Source organism: Astatotilapia calliptera, chromosome 7 (genome assembly GCF_900246225.1).
Source record: "Astatotilapia calliptera chromosome 7, fAstCal1.2, whole genome shotgun sequence".
NCBI classification, from domain to species: Eukaryota; Metazoa; Chordata; class Actinopteri; order Cichliformes; family Cichlidae; genus Astatotilapia; species Astatotilapia calliptera.
The window spans coordinates 65,995,228-66,015,227 of NC_039308.1; positions in this window are offsets into that span (position 1 = coordinate 65,995,228).

The window sequence follows — 20,000 nt, forward strand, 5'->3', positions numbered from 1 at the left end:
CGGTTCACGCTGCGAGTCTATCTGAAGGCTTCTAATTGTTTGAAGAGGAGACGAGACGGTGGGGTTAAAACAACAGCTAATAGATATCACAGTAAAGCCCTAAAAGCGTATTACTTGCATCAAGATAATTATTTTTGTTTGACACATTTTCTGACAGCGTATGTTTAATTATTACAACTGTAAGTGTGGACTAATCTGCATGCATGCTTTACCCCAACAGATCCTGGGAGAGAACTGCATCAAAATGAATGAAAACTCTGGTTTCAGATTGTTGATATTAGAGTTTTACACAAAGGATTCTGGGTAGACTTTCTTTTAAGGTTAACGGGTTGTGCTTGCACTGGGATTATGAGGCTTTCACCATACTTTTCAACCACTCAAAGCGCATTTACCCATTCCCACAGACGTCTTTTGGTGTCTTTACGTGCAGGCTGGAGGATCCCAGGATCAAACGAGTGACCTTCTGATAAGCGGAGACTCTTGCTCCTGGGTAAAGCTACAGCCTTACTCCAAAAACCCCAAACTGCAGGTAACAACCAGCCAAAAAAATCAATGTTTTGCAAAAGTGCCAGGTTCTTGGGAATAAAATGTTCTATGAATGAAGCTATGAACAACATAAGCACACTCAGTCTGTAAAAACAGAATAAAACATTTTAAAAATTGGTTGATGTAACTCCACTGAAGTGAAGATTCCTGGCTCAAACAAAGCGTCTGTTTAGACAAAGTGCTGGAACAAAATGTCCAGCAAAGTGTTTATTTTGAAAAATTTCTTTCTGCTCCTGTTCCATGTTGTGGAGGCGACGTTCCAAAATCCCCACAAAAAACATTTTGTCTCTTAGTGTTTGACCTCAAAGTTAAGTAAACTGCAAAAAGGAAGCAAAGATTCGACTTTTCTTGTGCTCGCTTGTTTAGTTCTTGTGCGGCAGTCAAAATAAGTCAAATTAAACGCGATTTACTAAACATGTCATTGCAACAAAGTCAGAGAATGATGATGATGATGGGGTGAAGATCTGGCAGTAAAATTCCAGGTTAGAACTTTTTGAAGCCAAATGTAGCTCCGAGTATTCAGGTCACTGATGCGCTGTGTGCTCAGACCAGTCTTGATATTTGTCTAATCAGATTGCAGTTTTGTCACATTTCCAGCCCCTGCGCATGTTGATAATGGATTCACAGCCCAGTTCAATATTGCGCTGCTCCGTTGTCTGACACATCTTAGAGCCAATACCCCCCCCCCTCCAAAAAAAAACCCAGCAGAGAACCTAATTACGATTGATTACAAAACTGTCTGCTGTGGAAAGTCATGCCTCATCTAAAAATAATTCAGTAATTCAGAAGCTCCTTTTATTTTTTCATCCCTAGATGTGAAGTGTGCGTGTGCGCGCGCACGGCAGTGGGGCATTTCATTTCTTGTTCCTCGTTCGGAGGAAATTGCCTTACAAATGAAGCTAATCCATTTTTTACACATCACAGTGACCAGGAAAGTCCGAGAGTGGCGGCTGTGGTATTTTCACGTTTTAATTCATTCTGATAAGGCCTGAGATTTAAAAGCCTTTTGTCCTTCTCTGTACAGGGAGTTAAAAGGGACAGCAGAGGAAATAAGTGCTGGGGCGTAGCACTTTTAAACTCTGATATGTTGCACTTTATTATAAATACATCAGAAAGCGTAAAACTAAATAGCAGCTTATGATTTTGAAAGGGTGCTAATCAGCATCTCCAGAACATCATCAAAACACTGCGTTGCGTCTCTCTCCTCCTCGAATGCTCTCGTGTCATTTCTTTTCACTGAAGTGCTCGATTAATTAAATGTTATGGACTATAGAGTATAAACATTGGCGCACAGCACGAACGAATCCATTCCAACTTGGTGCGGCCCAATATTTGTTGTGCTTTCTGTGCCACAGTGGAAAACACACAAAGATGCCAAGTAAGATTCAATCCACCAGTGACTCCCTCAAAGGTAATTACAGCAGAGAAAATGCTATGAAAGAGAAGAAAATGCAAAAGTCATTATTTTTTGAAACACAAACACGATGAAATTCGTTTAACCTTCCGCTCGGCAGCCATTACGTTCCCGGGAACCACTGAAATTTTGGTCCAAACGGATGAACTCGAGTGCTGATAAACAGCTGTAACCAGTAAAACCTACTACACCCGAACCTTTGCTGTGACACATTACAGGCTGACTTTATCAAGCATTAAACACTCAAAAACTCATCCAAGCTGCTGCCTCGTGCCTGCGTGATGTGTTTACACCTGCTTTGATTGACAGTCACACAGCAGCAGCTTTCCTAATGTCATCGGATTTCACTCAGTTTTGATCACCTTTTTCAAAATGGGATGTTTAAAACCTGCAATAAGAACACTGTTTAAAGAGCACCGGCTTTGTGCTCATGCAGCACTTCATTGTTCGTAGCATCACCCCGCTGAGACTGTTGGCACAGACAGCTGTTTATTTACCCTAAAAAAGGATTTTTTCCGTGCTTTTGAAGTTTATCTGCTCACTTTGAAAGATGTATCCTCTGGAATTTTGTACCGTTTTATTGCAACACTCACTCGTGACATTTGAGAGAAATCAATGCATCTCGCTTTTTGGGCTCGAGTCGCTTTTTATGATGAAGGCTTTTGCACACATGCTGTAAATGTCATTGTGCGGTCCATTCGCTGCTGCGTTTTCAGGTATGTGATGATGTGAGGGAAAGTGGGATTTTCAGTTGATACTGAACTGGCTTCACCTGCAGGCCACTGACTTTCCCGTGTATGTGTTGAAGTGTGTGTGGATGGGAGGGAGGGTTCATCCAAGTGTGTTAATCCATTCTTCCTGGTTGCTGTCCCTGGCCCTCCTTCATGCTTCTCACCTCACATCATCACCATTCTCTTCCTTCCCCACCCCCTGGTAACCCGACCCTGCACCCACAGCCCATCCAATCCCTTGGTCCGTCTTCAAAGGACTTCACGGTTTTACGAGCAATCGGGACACACGCGTGCACGCACCGCCATCGTGTGCGTGGCCACACACTCCTGCGGCACACACGGTGCCTTTCGAATCTGCCAGTATTTTGCAAGCTGGAGCCTTTAGAGGGCAGCAGAGTTTCACTTGGAGTGAATTTGCTTCTGGTTTGAACCGTGCTGCTCTGATGTGTTGGCCAAACGCCTTCATTCCCTCCTTTTAGAATTTACCGTAGCCTCTCTCTTTCATATCAAGTTCTTCCTTTCCTCTCTTTCTCTCACTTCTTCTCCTTTTGCTTTAAATTCAAACCAACCACTGCTTCTCTGCTCCGGTTGTGGAGTGAATTGGAGATTGACAGATATGCTATATCTGGTTATAAGCTGTAATTAAAACTAATTTGCCTTGCTGATGGCATTTTCCACCACCCTTCATTCAAACTAATTAGTTAGCATTAGTTGACCTGACGTCTTGTATCAGATTGAGTTATTGAATGAAAAGGCGGTAAACACGCAGAGGTAGCGGTGGCATCCCCCGAGGGTGAAGCCACTTTATGCCCTGAACCTGATGCCAGACAGATTGAAATGTGACGCACTCACATGCACGTGCAAACCTCAAAGAGACATCAGCAAGGTGCCTCGTTGACTCAAAGATATAACGAAGCAGACTCGATAAACAATACGTTAATACGCATGCATATAGCACACATGTACACACGAGGCTCTGTTACCGAGTTCGTTGATCGTTCACTGTCTGAAGGCTCGCTCACCTCGAGCTCATCTCCCGCTTTCCTTTTCCCCTCAGTGCTGGGGCCACCTGGAAAAACCTGGAAACACCTTTCTGTCTCTCACGCTGCTAATTTAAATTGCCTCTCACTGTGCATGAGTGAAATTCCCCAAACTTTTGACAGTTGTGACGCAAACCAGATGTTAAGAAATTTAATGAAACCAGATGTCCTGAATATTTTATCTGCCCTCACCAGTCTTTCAGCAATGTTTAAGTACTGACAAAGCAAAATCTGAGCAACTGAGGAAGACGTAACTGTCAGTAGCAACAACTGCACTGTTCATAATTCTTCTATTTTTGGACTCTGACACTGTGTCCAACACTATTTTCAATCTAACTACATGATGGATGTGAATGCTTGACCAAAGTTCAAACTTTCAGCTTTAATCTGAGAGGTTGAACTGAAATTTTTCATTAAAGGAATTAACAGGAAATCTTACTTCCCAGTTTTAAGAGCCTAAAATACAACTGAACAGTCCAGTCGAACGCTGCTGTGTGGACACGTGTGGCCTTTTGCTCTTTGTTTCTACATATTAGAAACGTGTAAAAACCTGGACTATTTTAAATGGACCTCTTTGTTTTTGTGAAAACACAAAAAGTAGTGGAGGAACCTCTCAATGCAAGGCCATTCTTTCACTTAAGAAACTAATCAAATCCATCAGAAAGACAGCGAGAACATCACACTCTCATCAAAATCATTGAAAAATATTTTAGCACATTTTTAGGTGAGCTCAGCAAAGTTAGAAGGAAGGATGGCCACCAACAGTGCTGGACAATCACAGCATCCCCAAGGTTAGAAAAAGAAGAAGCATGGACTGGAATAGCTCGTGATCCAAACCATAAAACAAAAAAGAGACAGAGGCAGAGCAGTGTGATCTACGAGCACGCACGGTTCCCAGTGGCACTGGGTCACTGGTGTTTATTATTGATGGTGTTGCAGAAGAGAGGAGCCAGATGTATTTGTGTACAGACCTACATGTGTCATTTCTGCTCAGATTAAGGATAACGGGTCTTCGGTGTACTGTTAAGGGTTCAGTATTGAGGAGGAGAGTAAAAACAACCATGGTCCAGAAGAGCTTGGTCAAACAATTGATTTTAATGACCACACGCAGCGTGGGGAGATGTACATGCAAAACATCAGCTGTAGATCTCCACCCAAAAACACTCTTCAGATTGCTCTTGATTCATCAGGGTTAACGCCCCCTCATACGTCATCAGATACAATACATGCATGCGTCAAATCAAAACCACAGTGACTTTTAACACAGGTTGAAAAGAACATTGTCTCTGTCTCCACGGCAGGTGCTTCCTGTCCATCTTCTGACTCTCGCCTCTCCAAAACCTCGGGCCATGCTCTGCAACAAACTAGCGATTCTGCACGCACAAAAATGCAGTTGCAAGAAAATATATCTGAACTCTCACCTAACATAAGCCTACCTACAGTGTGTGCAGGTGTGTGTGTGTGTGTGTGTGTGTGTGTGGCTCGACCTCACACAAACTTTGTCTTATGAGAAGAGAGGCCAATTCTCATGTGCATAATAACCTAACTGAAACTATATCTGTAATATGTTGAATAAATGTTTTAATCAGGAACCTCTACTAAAAGCTTAATCAAAGAATATCAATGAATAAAAGACAATAATGAATAAGCTGGTTATTCAAATAGCATCCTCCCAACAGCTCCTCAAAGTAACTTTCACAAACACGCTCAAAAGCCTGCAGTTTCCTGTCTACTTTGCACAGAGTGTACTCAGAGTTAGGCCTTTCTTTTACGACCCAACAGAATCAGCACATGCACGTTTAAGATTATAGATTCAACTCAACAGTTTAAAGTGGTTATCACTGCACCTGTAATAAAGGCTAATTGGGTGCCAATATGTTTAAACATCTGAATACAATATCAATACTGCAGATTGTATTATTAATGCAACGGTAATGAGGATGATTATTAACAATAGCAGCAAAATATTTCCACAGTACATTTACAATTACAAAAATCAGAGTTTTTGAAAATAAAGAAGTGGAATATTTTGAACTTGCTCAGTTCATTTGTCCGGTTACATTTGACTGTAACTGCACTCCTGAAATGGTTAATGCAATAATTTCATTCAGCATTTGGAGTTAAATCCAAGGATCAATGTTTTTTGCCACCAGTATTGAGTAAAAACTTCAAATGGCACCTTTATTATGAAAAGGTTGGAACTGGGGATCGATTTCACTGAGCGCGGTTATGGTTGAAACATCCTCGTCTTAATTCCCAACTGGTCATAAATACTAAAGTGACACGACTCAAAGGCTAACATAGGTGATGTTGCTGTGGAAACTAAACAGGCGTATGAAATAATAGCATGCATGTACAGTGGTTTTTTTTAGCTTTTAATTCAAACGATTATAATCATCATCTTGCAGAGGCTTGAATATTTCGTGAGACAGGCAGTGCATCATAGTGAACGTGTGATTGCCTTCATTGTTTTGTCCAAGTTATGCTGTCATTTGCAAGAATGCAAATCCCTTCAACCTTCTGATGGTGTGCAGCATGAGAGTATGACCTCTGAGGGAGTAACTGAAAGGGTGTTACTATCTGAATGAAAGGGGAAAGTTTCTCCTGGATTCTTAAAGGAGAAGGTTCAGGCTTTCAGCAGGACGAATGTCCCCCCCATCCACCCACTGCCATCATCAAAATCCACCCTTCCAAAGACACAGCAAGGCCAATTAACCTCCCTCGTTCCCACCGCTACAGGCCTCCCTCTCCAAAGGAAATAACGACACGGGAAACCGGATGGAGGAGTGGCTGAGCTGCAGAGAGGGGTGTTGATGCGTGGCAATGCAATATGGGAAGGAATAAATTAGTAGAATGAAAAATAAGAAAACGCAATTTGTCACACCATTGTCGACTTCCTCTCTCCTATTGCAAGTAGATGTGAATTCACAAGGCGAGGCTTGTGTGTCAGCCCAGCTGCTGCATCTGTGTAAATGAGAGTCACAGCTTCATGAAGTGAGACTGCGTATCCTTTCAATATGCAGCTCTGCAACCACTGTGTAGGTCTTGATGAGGGGAGGCAGACGCAGAGGCAAGTCAAGATGGAGAGGGTGCAGTGTGAGCTGATGTGTGGGAGAAAAAAAGAGTAAACCAATTTTTGAAGTGCGGAGGAGGCCTGTAGTCTTAATGGGTCGCAGGGATGCACGCAGCGACTAGAAAGACAAACCGCGTTGACAGGAAAAGCCAGACTCATTATTCAATTTGTCTGTGAGAAAAGGTACGAAGAAAAGTCTCTCGGTCGCTGCATATGTTTTCCATTTTACCAGATAAAGGATGATTTTGAAGATGCACACAGCGGTTCATCAGGAACGCTCGTATCTCACGCTATTATAGATTTTTAAAACTTTGCACTGAGCATGAATGATGCACCTGACGGCTTTTCATAAAATATTAATTACTTTATGCTTTATAAATGAGAACAAAATTGACTCTTATGAATATGGGATAATAAATAAATATTCAAGCAGCTTTTCTCATATCGTTTAATGGGATTCCAGTGGTTTTACATGTAAAGATCTCTGGGAGTAATTATGTAAAAGCAGTTGTATAATATCTTTTGAGGAAATAACTGTGATCAAATCATCCGAGTTATCCGGGCTCGAAGCTTCAGAGCAGGCTCACCAGAAAAATGCAAATATTAATGAAGGAATGTATTAACTGTAGGATTAAATAGTAACGTGTGATTACTGCCCCTGTTGGGGCATCTTTGTCAGAAGAAATATGGCAACAGTTGTTTGGCTGATGTTCACTGTTCACAGTTTCTCTTGAGTTGAACCTCTGTGACCGCATACTTTTCCACTCGTGCTTCAACTGGTCAAAATTTCCAAAACTTTATTCTTGCAGAATTAATAATCTATTATTGCCTTCCACTTTTCATTGTTTTAGTGCCAATTAGCACGTTGTAGTGTTAGTGGACTTTACCACTGTGCTACTAAGTTGGCTTAAAGTTTTGGAGAAAAATGTTGAGACGATGGGTTAAAGGTTTGACTTCACTCAGCCAATGAGGAAGCTCTCTCTCTCTTCTGTTCCCCCATCGCGGAAACAAACTTCCTCAGAATCCAGGATTCATGATGAAAAGTCAGAAAGGTGAGGAAGCAACACAGCCGACACAACAAAGGACAAAAAGAAATATTGCATTGTGTACACACATGGAGAAACAAAGTTTTACACAATTAACAACAGGTGAAACCAATCATGGAGACATGAAGACAGACAGGAACCAAACTAATGAAAGACGGGAAAGTTTTAAGTTTGAAAGTCAAAAAGAGACAAAAGGGAGCAGACGGTGTAAACATGGAGCTAAAACACAGAGAAGCAGAGGCAGAAACACCAGGCAGACCTCTACTTCAATGAACAGTGATCTACACAAGAGCCCAAATGCAACATATCACAAAACTACATTTATCAATAGGATAAATAAAATAATGAATATCAGATCTATAACTTGAAATACACTAAAACTAACAAAGGTAACAAAACAGAAATCAGCAAGATACATCAACCACACAAATCTAAACTTTAAACACCAGATATCAGGACCTCAAACTAAGAATTTAAAACACTAATCAAGGAAAAACATTGGGACCGTAACAAATAAAGGTCCTTTAGTTGCATTTTTGTTTGGGGGATTTTCTGATTGGATTTAGATCAAGTTACTATCTATCTTTGTTTTTGCTGCAAAATAATCAGGTTATTTCAAGCCTGTTTTCCTCTTGTCCTTCTGGTTGAGGTTAGCTTCATCTATCCAAAGAATGCTGTTCCAGGAGGGTCTGGCGTTTTTAGGTGTATTATTTTAACAAACTCTGCCCCGACCCTTCTGTTTTCAAGACTCATCAAAAGTTTGCACCTTCAGGTAAACCTCTGGATTTGCTCTCTCTGTACACTTGGATAATGGCTGGATTTTTGTCAAGGTGTTTGTCTTGTCTTGTAATCGTCCATCAGCCTGGTCTTCTGTCCGGGCTTTTTTATGAATGTACTCGGCTGTTGGTTTGTCCGCTCGTAATGTTCCTCTGCCTCTCTCATGGACCTGGTTTGTTTTGCAGCCTGCTTCACTTGCACTGAGAGCAGCTCCAAACGCAAATGCTAGAACCTGAGTCTGTGAAGGTTCTCAGTCATCCAGGTCATCGTAGTCAAGAAGCTTTTCGGATGAGAGGTGAAACGTCTTCAAGCAACTTAAAGAAGTCCAGACGCTTTTCTTTGCAAGCTCCTTTGACTAGAACCTGAGTCATTTTTTTACTTGCTCGAGACTTATGAAGAAATAATAAGTAATAGTGTTTAATTTTAAAGATCCATCATTTGAGTAACGCTGTGCATAAAAAATGGCTGCAGTGCCTTAATGGTTAATGCAGCCATTAAGTTCAACTTGAATGTTTAAGTCGTGCACTAATATTTATCATAAAACTGTAAAGTGAACATGTTTTGTTAACCAGCTGAAACTGTGTTGTGTCCATGACAATCACTAAGCTAACTTTAGTTTTCATGGATCCATTTTTTGTGAATGTGTCAGTGTGACATCACCATGTTTCTGGGGATCATGATGTCATTTTTGTAGTTGTTATATTCAGCCTCAGTCGGCTTGTGATGTTTTAGCTATGCTGATCAATTTTACCCACTGAGGTTATGCTTTATGGAAGAATATGCAAGATTGCATATGGCTGAACACCAGGTACACTGCAAGGGAAAAGTTGAATAGCAAAAGTCTCCTTGGTGATGCTCACTGCCACTTTGTTAGGTGCCAGTAAAAGGCTGGACTTCTTTTGCCTTCAGAACTGCTGTAATTTGTTATTGCATAAATTCAACAAAGTAATGGAAACATCACACTTTGGATACATTTTGGTCCATATTGACATGAGAGAGTTACAAAGTCCTAAAGATTTGTCGACTGCACATCCATTATGTGAGTTTCTATTTCTTCACCTCTCAAAGGTGCTCTGCTGCACAGAGAGCTGGTGACTCACTGTCATGTTCAAAAACAGCTTAAGAAGATTTGAGCTGTGTGTTTAACTCATTTGGTACTAAGGTGCCCAAAGTGCACCAAGAAACAATTCCTCACGTCATCACAGACTAGAAGCCCGAACTGTTGATAGAAGCTTGATCCAGCTGTCATGTTGTTCATGGCAAATTCTGACTTCAGCAGAGATTTAGACTCATCAGTCAAAGCCATGTTTCTACAATCGTCTGTCGTCCAGTTTGTAGCCTCGATGAGGAATGGCACCTGCTAACACAAACCTTCAGGTTTCAATGTGCCGCATGGTGCTCGTCTGCATGCCTTGGTTGTAACAAGTAATCATTTGAGTTACTGTTGCCCTCCTATCAGCCTGAAGCAGTCACCTTTGACCTCTGGCAAATAAGACATTTTAGCCCAGAGAACTGGTGCTCACTGGATGTTTTTAGACCATTCACTGTAAACCCTGGAGATGGTTGCATGTGAAAGCAGTCGATAATAAAATACAATGCAGCACCAACAGCCGTGCCACGTTCAAAGACACTTAAATAATCGTTATTCCTCGCTCTGATGCTCTGATTGAACGTCAGTATTGTCTCAAACATGTCCGTTTGCCTAAATCCACAACGTGAGATGGATGTGAATGATGGAGATAGACTTTTGTAACATTATGGCTTACAACCATAAGTATCTATGTATGTGAGTATTTCTGATGGAATCCAGCATATTGTATATAAGAAGCAGTCAAATAGGGAACATCCGACCCAAAAGGCATATTAATAGATTTAAAAATCCAACGGCACAATCGGAATTAATATTTGATAACATGCACACAAAGTCCCAGTGAAAGCTTTGTGTACCACATCGCCATGAAGTCAGACTTTGCATTTTATGAAATCCCTCTTTGTCCTTCTCCACACATGTGTACAAATTAGCTGTATCACACAAACATACACAAACACAGGCACGTAACGATGATGAATATTGGTGGGAACTTTGGATTCAGCAGACTGTATTCATGTGCTGTGCTCCACCACGATCATCATCAAGCATCTGTTACTTTTTCTTCTTGACTTTTTGCCCCCCAGCTGTCTCACTGTGCCTCGCTGCCTGTTTTTGTATGTAGCACTTATCAGTGATTTAAAGAAACCTTTGACTGTAGGGTGTTCAAATACTCAGGTACATCTTGAATAACTGATACAGTGACAAGATTCATTCATACAAAAGCCAGTAGTTCTGTACAAGCTATTGATGAGAGGCCGAGGCTCACAATCTCAACTATAATTTTGCTTTTACCTGTGTGGAGAAGAAAAGGACTGGAAACACACTTGACTATATTTTTATAATCTTAAAATAATTTTCTAAAGAGACTATCCTTGCTGAAGATGAATCTGCTGAAGAGCTCATCTTCCTCCATGAATAATCCACCTGTAGCTACCATCCTGCCAGCCTACAATAACTGAAAATCTCAATGTAAAATTTAAGGCAAATGTTGGCACTAATTAAATGGATTTCGAGTCTCTGCTAGTGGAGGATTTCAAAAACAAGAGCTGGAGGCTTGAGCGTCTAGTAGGGGTCCCCTGCTGAGTCCTAATATGCAGCTAAGGCAAAGACTGCAACACGTTTAGGCTTCTCCAGACCTTTATGGGCAAAAGGAAAAATCCAAGTCCTCTTCTTAATAAAACTGTTGGCCAACATAATTACACATTTTCAGTATTTAGAGTATGATTAAAAAATGATGCACTCCATCCTAAAAGTAGCAAAGTGCTCAAATATTAGCTGGAAAATGCACAGTGTTTAGTTAGCAGTTTATATACAAAGAGTGTGGGCAGTGCTTCCTATCCCAATCGTAGCCTTAAGCTCTAAGGTTTTCTAGCTCATCAACAAATTAAAAAATGTGCAATCATGTAATCAGTAAAGTAACGAGTTAATATGTATTAAATAGGAGGCAGAGCCTTCAGTTTCCAGGCCCCTCTTTGTGGAACCAGCTTCCAGCTTGGATTCAGGAGACAGACACTATCTCTACTTTCAAGATTCAAACTTTCCTTTTTGCTGAAGCATATAGTTAGGGCTGGACCAGGTGACCCTGAATCCTCCCTTAGTTATGCTGCAATAGACGTAGGCTGCCGGGGGATTCTCATGATGCACTGGGTGTTTCTTCTTCACTCACTATGTATTAACAGACCTCTCTGCATTGAATCATATCTGTTATTAACCTCTGTCTCTCTTCCACAGCATGTCTTTATCCTGTCTTCCTTCTCTCACCCCAACCAATCACAGCAGATGGCCCCGCCCCTCCCTGAGCCTGGTTCTGCCGGAGGTTTCTTCCTGTTAAAAGGGAGTTTTTCCTTCCCACTGTCACCAAAGTGCTGCTCATAGGGGGTCATATGATTGTTGGGTTTTCTCTGTATGTATTATTGTAGGATCTACTGTACAATATAAAGCGCATTGAGGCGACTGTTGTTGTGATTTGGCGCTGTGTAAATGAATAAAACTGAATTGAAAATAAAGGTAGAAAAGTAGAACATTTTTTAGTTGATTGATATTAAATGTAGAAACATACTTCAAATTTAAACTGATGATCTTTTGGGAAACAGCTTTTAGCCATGAATGTGTTCAAGATGGCGCCGAGTATGGCAGCCTCGTCGCGAGCTCCCCCAAGCAACGGCTTTCTTCTGTGTTTAATTTTACTTTTCCTTTATTTTTTCACGAGCAGCACTTGTCTCCTTGTGTACGACCGACAAACCTTACTGGACATAAAAGACGGTCTTTCTTATAACTTTCCGGAGTTCAAGTTTTGCAACACGGACGCTCCGTTTGCAGACCCCCCATTCATCTCACCTGAGACGCCTTTGTTCTCTGGCCCTGGAGGCCGCAAACGCCGACGCAGAGGGAGAAGATCTGGCGTTCTGGTTCGACTGAGACGGCGCACTTACAGACCACCGTTACCCAGTTTATTACTGGCTAATATGCAGTCTCTGGAGAACAAGCTGTGCGAGCTTCGGGCACGGATCTCATTCCAGCGAGAGATGCGGGACTGCTGCGTGATCTGCCTCACAGAAACCTGGCTATCGGACAAAGTACCGGACTCCGCAATACAACTGCCGGGGTTCTCCGTGCACCGCGCGGACAGGTCACAGGATCTTACTGGGAAAAGCAGAGGCGGTGGTGTGTGTTTCATGATCAACAACAGCTGGTGTGATTATGCGAACGTGCACCCGGTCAAATCCTTCTGCTCACCGGACCTGGAGTACCTGATGATTAAGTGCCGGCCATTCTGGCTACCGAGGGAATTTACAGCAGTGATTATTACGGCTGTTTACATTCCCCCACAAGCCGACACTGACCGTGCACTCAGGGAACTGTACAGCGCGATCAGCAGCGAGGAAACCGCACACCCAGAGGCAGCGTTTATCACAGCCGGAGACTTTAATAAGGGAAACCTGAAGAAAGTCTCACCAAAACTCCATCAACACTGTTGTATTGCTGATAATGTTTGCACTCCGTGCTTACTGTCCCTTGTGGTCCACCGTAGTGGCAACGGGGAGTGTTTGCTGTCACGAAAGTGGGTGTGTTTTATGTTGAAATGGACGAGCGGCAATAAAGATAATGGTGGCTCACGAAGCAGATTATGAACACGTTATTCATAAGTTTGAGACAGAATATTACATGGTGTCAGAGTAAATCGAACTAAACGCCCACCGACAGAGCGAAATGGATTCGTCGGGAGTTCCTGCACCACGGATGGACTGGGATTCAGCCAATCTTCCCGATGCCTGGCGGAGGTTCGTGCAACATGTGAAGCTAATGTTTAGCGGGCCGCTAAGCGGCAAGCCCGAGGAGACCCAGTGCAGCTATCTTCTTCTGTGGGTAGGAGAAAGAGGCAGGGACATTTATAACACATGGCAGCTGTCTGATGAAGAAGCTAAAAAGCTGACCACATATCTCGACAGGTTTGAACAGTACCTCATGCCGAAAACGAACACCATTTTCGCCAGATACAAGTTTAATGAAAGACTCCAAGGTGAAGGGGAGTCATTTGAACACTTTGTGACCGAGTTAAAGTTACTCGTCAAGCAGTGTGGCTACGTTAACAGTGATGAAATGGTCCGAGACAGGATTGTCTTTGCAACCAGTTTACCACAAGTCAGAGAAAAGCTGCTGAGCCAAGGGTCAGATTTGACTCTAGAAAAAGCCATAGACATTGCACGCTCCTATGAGATCGCACGAGAGCAATTGAAAGCCATGGTTGACCCACACACGAGCCTGCAGGGAGCAGCGCCCGCGCATGCAGTATCCGCTAAGCGCCAGAGTACGCAGCAAAAAGATAGGAGGGCACCTCATTATAATAAGATGGGAAAAGTGTGTGGAAGATGTGCACGAGCACACAGCCAGAAGGAGGAGTGTCCTGCAAAAGGGAAGAGGTGCAAAAAGTGCAATAAAATGAACCACTTTGCCAAAGCATGCCGTTCACAAGCACCACACCAACCCAACCCAGTGTACTCTATTAACCCTGACACTCCAAGCGATGAAGCGGAGCTATTCATAGATTCCATAACAAAGTGCAACGAAGGGGAGGCCGATGAACAGGCTTACGCCGACGTAGAAGTAGGCTCACTGCATCACACCGTGAGTTTTAAGCTTGACACAGGAGCCACTGCTAACGTCATCCCTGCCCGATTGTTTAAGAAGTGTTTTAAGCAGGTTAGCTTGGCACCGCCCACACGCACACTATCTGGCTATGGAGGAGAAAAACTCAACATCAAGGGCACATGCCAGTTGAAGTGCAGGTGGAAAGGCATTCACAAGATGCTGACATTTGACATAGTAGACACTGCAGCACCCCCCATCCTAGGGTTGAGAGCATGCCTGGATCTAAACCTAGTCAAGCTGGTCATGTCAGTACAGATCACAAATGTCATGGAGGAGTTTGCCGATGTGTTCGAGGGCATAGGGAAATTCCCAGGAGAATGCGACTTACACATTGACCCAGACGCCATGCCCGTTGTGTGCCCCCCCCGGAGGATCCCTTTCACACTGCGGGAACGACTGAAACGGGAGTTGGATGACATGGAGAAAAACGGCATAATCATCAAAGTAAAAGAACCCACAGAATGGGTAAACGGACTGGTGGTCGCAGAGAAGCGTACTGGGAAGCTCAGAGTATGCCTCGATCCTCGCGAATTAAACAAAGCCATCAAAAGACCTCATTACCCGCTTCCAACATTGGATGACATCACACCAAAGCTGGCAGGAGCACAGTACTTCAGTGTCATGGATGCTCGCTCAGGCTATTGGGCCATCCAACTAACCACCAAGTCATCGCTCCTCACCACCTTCAACACGACCTTTGGCAGGTACCGTTTTCTGCGCCTTCCTTTTGGGATAATATCAGCACAGGACATTTTCCAAAGGAAAATCGATGAGACGTATGAAGGGCTCAATGGAGTGGCAGCCATCGTGGATGACATCCTCGTGTTTGGCAGGACAAAGGAGGAACACGATGAGAACCTCCGTGCCATGCTTGAGCGCACACGGGAGCGAGGAGTACGTCTCAATCCAGAGAAATGTGTCATAGGCGCCACAGAAGTGAGCTACTTTGGACACAAACTCACCCGGGAGGGCATCCAGCCAGACCCAAAGAAACTGCAGGCCATAAAGGACATGCCACCTCCTGAGAATAAGAATGAGCTTGAGACAATCCTTGGAATGGCGAACTACCTGTCCAGATTCGCACCACGACTATCAGAGGTGAACGCACCGCTGCGTCAGCTGCTCAAACAAGACTCAGAGTTCATCTGGGATCAGACCCACGACAGAGTCTTCCAGCAAATGAAAGATCTCATAACCAGAGAACCAGGCCCCATACTGGCATACTACGACACGACCAAGGAGCTACGGCTACAGGTAGATGCATCAAAGTATGGTTTGGGAGCTGTGTTAATGCAGGACGGACATCCAATAGCATATGCTTCAAAGACACTGACCCTAACAGAAGTCAACTATGCACAGATCGAAAAAGAGCTCTTTGCAGTGCTGTTTGGATGCAAGCGTTTCCACACGTACATATACGGCAGGAGAGTCATCGTAGAGTCGGACCACAAGCCGTTGGAGCACATACTGAAGAAACCAATCTCTGTAGCCCCTGCTCGTCTGCAGCGCATGCTGTTACAGCTGCAGAGATACGACATAGAGATCGTGCACCGGCCCGGAAAAGACATACCTGTGGCCGACACACTGTCCAGGAAACCATTGCCCGACCAAGACAGCACGCTGAGTGAAGGCATGGAGGACCAGATCCACTCGGTGATAAACAGCCTCCCAGTAAGTGACAAAAAACTCTCAGAGATACAGGCTGCAACAGGATGCGACCCGCAGCTCACCCTGCTGAAGCAAACTGTGCAGGATGGCTGGCCTGAGGACAGAAAAAAATGCCCCAAAACCCTTTTGGACTTCTGGACTTTCAGAGATGAAATTTCACACTCCCATGGCATCATCTTCAAAGGTGACAAAATTATAGTGCCAACAGCCCTAAGAAACAACATGCTGGAGAGAATCCACACTGGGCACATGGGGATTGAGAGGAGTAAGCAGAGAGCAAGGGACGCCCTCTTCTGGCCAGGCATGGGCAAGGACATAGCTGCCACGGTGGAAAACTGTTCCATATGTCAGGAGAGGCGCGCGGCAAATCCCAAAGAACCTCTCATCCCACACCAGATCCCTGAGAGGCCATGGCAGGCAGTGGCCTCAGATCTCTTCACATGGCGTGGACGGGACTACTTGGTAGTTGTGGACTACTACAGCCGCTACTTTGAGGTCGAAAGGCTATTCTCTACCACTGCAGGGTCCGTCATCAAAAAGCTCAAGGCCATATTCACCAGACATGGTATACCAGAGACGCTTATCTCAGATAACGGCCCACAATACAGCTCTCGAGAGTTCAAGGATTTTGCAGTCACATGGGACTTTGTCCACACGACCTCAAGTCCTTTGTACCCGCAAAGCAACGGCCTTGCCGAAAGAACAGTCAAGACGGCCAAATCAGTTCTGGATAAAGCTCATGCTCAGGGAGTAGATCCCTACCTGTCCCTATTGGAGCAAAGGAACACGCCAGTCGATGGCTTCAGGTCACCCGCGCAGCTCCTCATGAGTCGACGTCTACGCTCAGTGCTTCCTGTTACCGGATGCCACCTGGTACCTCGCATCATAAGCCCGACGGTTGTGCAAAAAACACGGATGGAAAGACAAGAGCATCAGAGGCGTTACTACAATCGCAGCGCCACACCACTACCGAGGCTGCAGCAGGGGGACCACATTCGCTTTCAGCACGAGTCCGGAGCCTGGAAACCGGCTGTCATCATCCGACCTGCAGAGACTGCCCGCTCTTTCGTGATCCGCACTGGCGAGGGACAGACTATACGGCGTAACCGACGGCACCTGAGAGGCGCCAAGGCGTCACCGGCACCTTCAGTACCAACATCCGATCTGGTAACCCAGCCAGATAGTGCGGCTCAACAACAAGCAGAGCCCCTGTCACTATCTAGAGACACTACAACACCAACCATGGACACTAGCCCTGCACTGACCACCAGATCAGGACGAGTGGTCAAACCGAGGGTTATTCTTGACCTGTGATGTAAAGGGTGTAGGCGGATCGCTGCCCTAACAAAAAACAAAAAGGAAACATGTCAAATGTCCATGTACTAATGAGTGCATATCCCACATTGCATTGTTGTTGTTAGTTTAGGCCGCAGTAATTTTACACATGGCAATGTTGAAAAACTGTTCCTTATCCTCAGGTTCGGGATGTTCTATTTTGAAATGTATACCAGCTGTGTCACTGGTGGGCATCTAAAAAAAAAAGGGAGATGTTGTATTGCTGATAATGTTTGCACTCTGTGCTTACTGTCCCTTGTGGTCCACCGTGGTGGCAACGGGGAGTGTTTGCTGTCACGAAAGTGGGTGTGTTTTATGTTGAAATGGACGAGCGGCAATAAAGATAATGGTGGCTCACGAAGCAGATTATGAACACGTTATTCATAAGTTTGAGACAGAATATTACAAACACATCCTTTTCAACACACGTGGAAACCGGCTACTCGACCACTGTTACACCTCTTTCCGGTATGCGTACAAAGCCCTCCCCCGCGCCCCATTCGGCCAATCAGATCACTGCTCCATCCTGCTCCTGCCCGCCTACAGGCAGAAACTGAAACAGGAAGCTCCAACCCGGAGGGCGGTGCACTGTTGGACGGACCAATCGGAGTCTGCGCTGCGGGACTGTTTTGATCACGCGGACTGGGAAATGTTTCACGTGGCTGCCAGAGACATTGATGAATACACAGACTCAGTCTGCGGATTTATCAGGAAATGCGTGGAAGATGTCGTCCCATCCAGAACAGTCAAATCCTTCCCAAATCAAAAACCCTGGATTAACGGAGATGTTCGCGCGGCACTGGCGGCACGGAGCACCGCCTTTGCCTCCGCGAACACATCGGACTACAAACACGCACATTACCAACTCCGGAAGACGATCAAAGCAGCCAAACGTGAGTACAGGGACAGGGTGGAGCAACAGTTTGACAACCCTCGGAGTATGTGGCAGGGACTAAACATGATCGCAGACTTTAGAGGGAAAACCAGCACACCGCAGACCACGGCCTCTCTGTGTGAGGATCTAAACGTATTCTACGCTAGATTCGACGCAGCGAACACCATGAGACCGGACAGTGTGCGCACCGCGGATGACGTCAGTGCGCACACTGTGTCTGAGGAGGATGTGCGGAAGTGCTTCAGGAAGGTGAACGCACGCAAAGCTACTGGTCCGGACGGGGCCGCGTCCTCAGGTCATGCGCGGCTCAGCTGGCTGGAGTGTTCACGCACATCTTCAACCTTTCCCTCTCTCTGTCTGTAGTCCCAGCCTGCTTCAAAATGGCCACCATCGTCCCTGTACCCAAATCCTCCACCATCTCCTCATTGAACGACTGGCGACCTGTAGCCCTGACCCCCATCGTGAGCAAATGCTTCGAGAAGCTGGTCAGGGACTTCATCTGCTCTGCACTACCCGACTCACTGGACCCTCTACAGTTTGCATACCGCCACAACAGGTCCACTGATGATGCCATAGCCCTGACACTACACACTGCCCTGTCACACCTGGAGAAGAGAGACACGTATGTGAGGATGCTGTTTGTAGATTACAGCTCAGCATTCAATACCATCGTTCCCTCGAAGCTGGACAGGAAACTGCAGGATCTAGGACTGAGCAGCTCCCTCTGCAGCTGGATCCTTAGCTTCCTGTCTGACAGACGCCAAGTGGTCAGACTGGGCAGCATCACCTCATCCCCCGTCACACTGAACACTGGTGCTCCACAGGGGTGTGTACTGAGCCCTCTCCTGTACTCACTCTACACCTACGACTGCACAGCCACTAACAGCTCCAACATCATTGTGAAGTTTGCGGACGACACTACAGTGGTGGGTCTTATCACCAACGGTGATGAGACGGCTTACAGGGAGGAGGTCAGCGCCCTGACCCACTGGTGTCAAGACAACCATCTCACCCTCAACGTCGCAAAGACAAAGGAGTTGATAGTGGACTTCCGGAGGTGCAGAGAAGTACACACCCCCATCACCATCAACGGCGCTGCTGTGGAGAGAGTGAGCAGCTTCCGGTTCCTTGGCGTACATCTGGCTGAGGATCTTACGTGGTCAGTACACACAAACAAAACAGTGAAGAAGGCGCAGCAGCGCCTCTTCTTTCTCAGGAGACTGAAAAGATTCGGCATGAGCCCCCGCATCCTCAGGACCTTCTATCACTGTGCCATTGAGAGCATCCTCACTGGATGCATCACCACCTGGTATGGCAACAGCACCGCCTACAACCGCAAAGCTCTCCAGCGAGTAGTGCGGTGCTCTGAACGGATAATTGGAGGTGAGCTTCCCTCCCTCCAAGACATCTACAGGAAGCGGTGCCTGAGGAAAGCGGGGAGGATCATCAAGGACTCCAGTCACCCCAGCCATAAACTGTTCAGACTGCTTCCATCAGGAAGGAGGTTCTGCAGCATCCGGTCCCGTACCAGCAGACTGAGAGACAGCTTCTTCCATCAGGCCATCAGACTGCTGAACACGTCATAGACACCTCAGCTTCACTACTGGAACTTTAACATTATGCACTCCACACTGTACAGTAACGCCACTGTTTTGCACATATTAAACTCTGTATATTTTATATATTTTATTATTATTATTATTTTTTTTTAAATTTTTTTTATTTTTTTTAATTT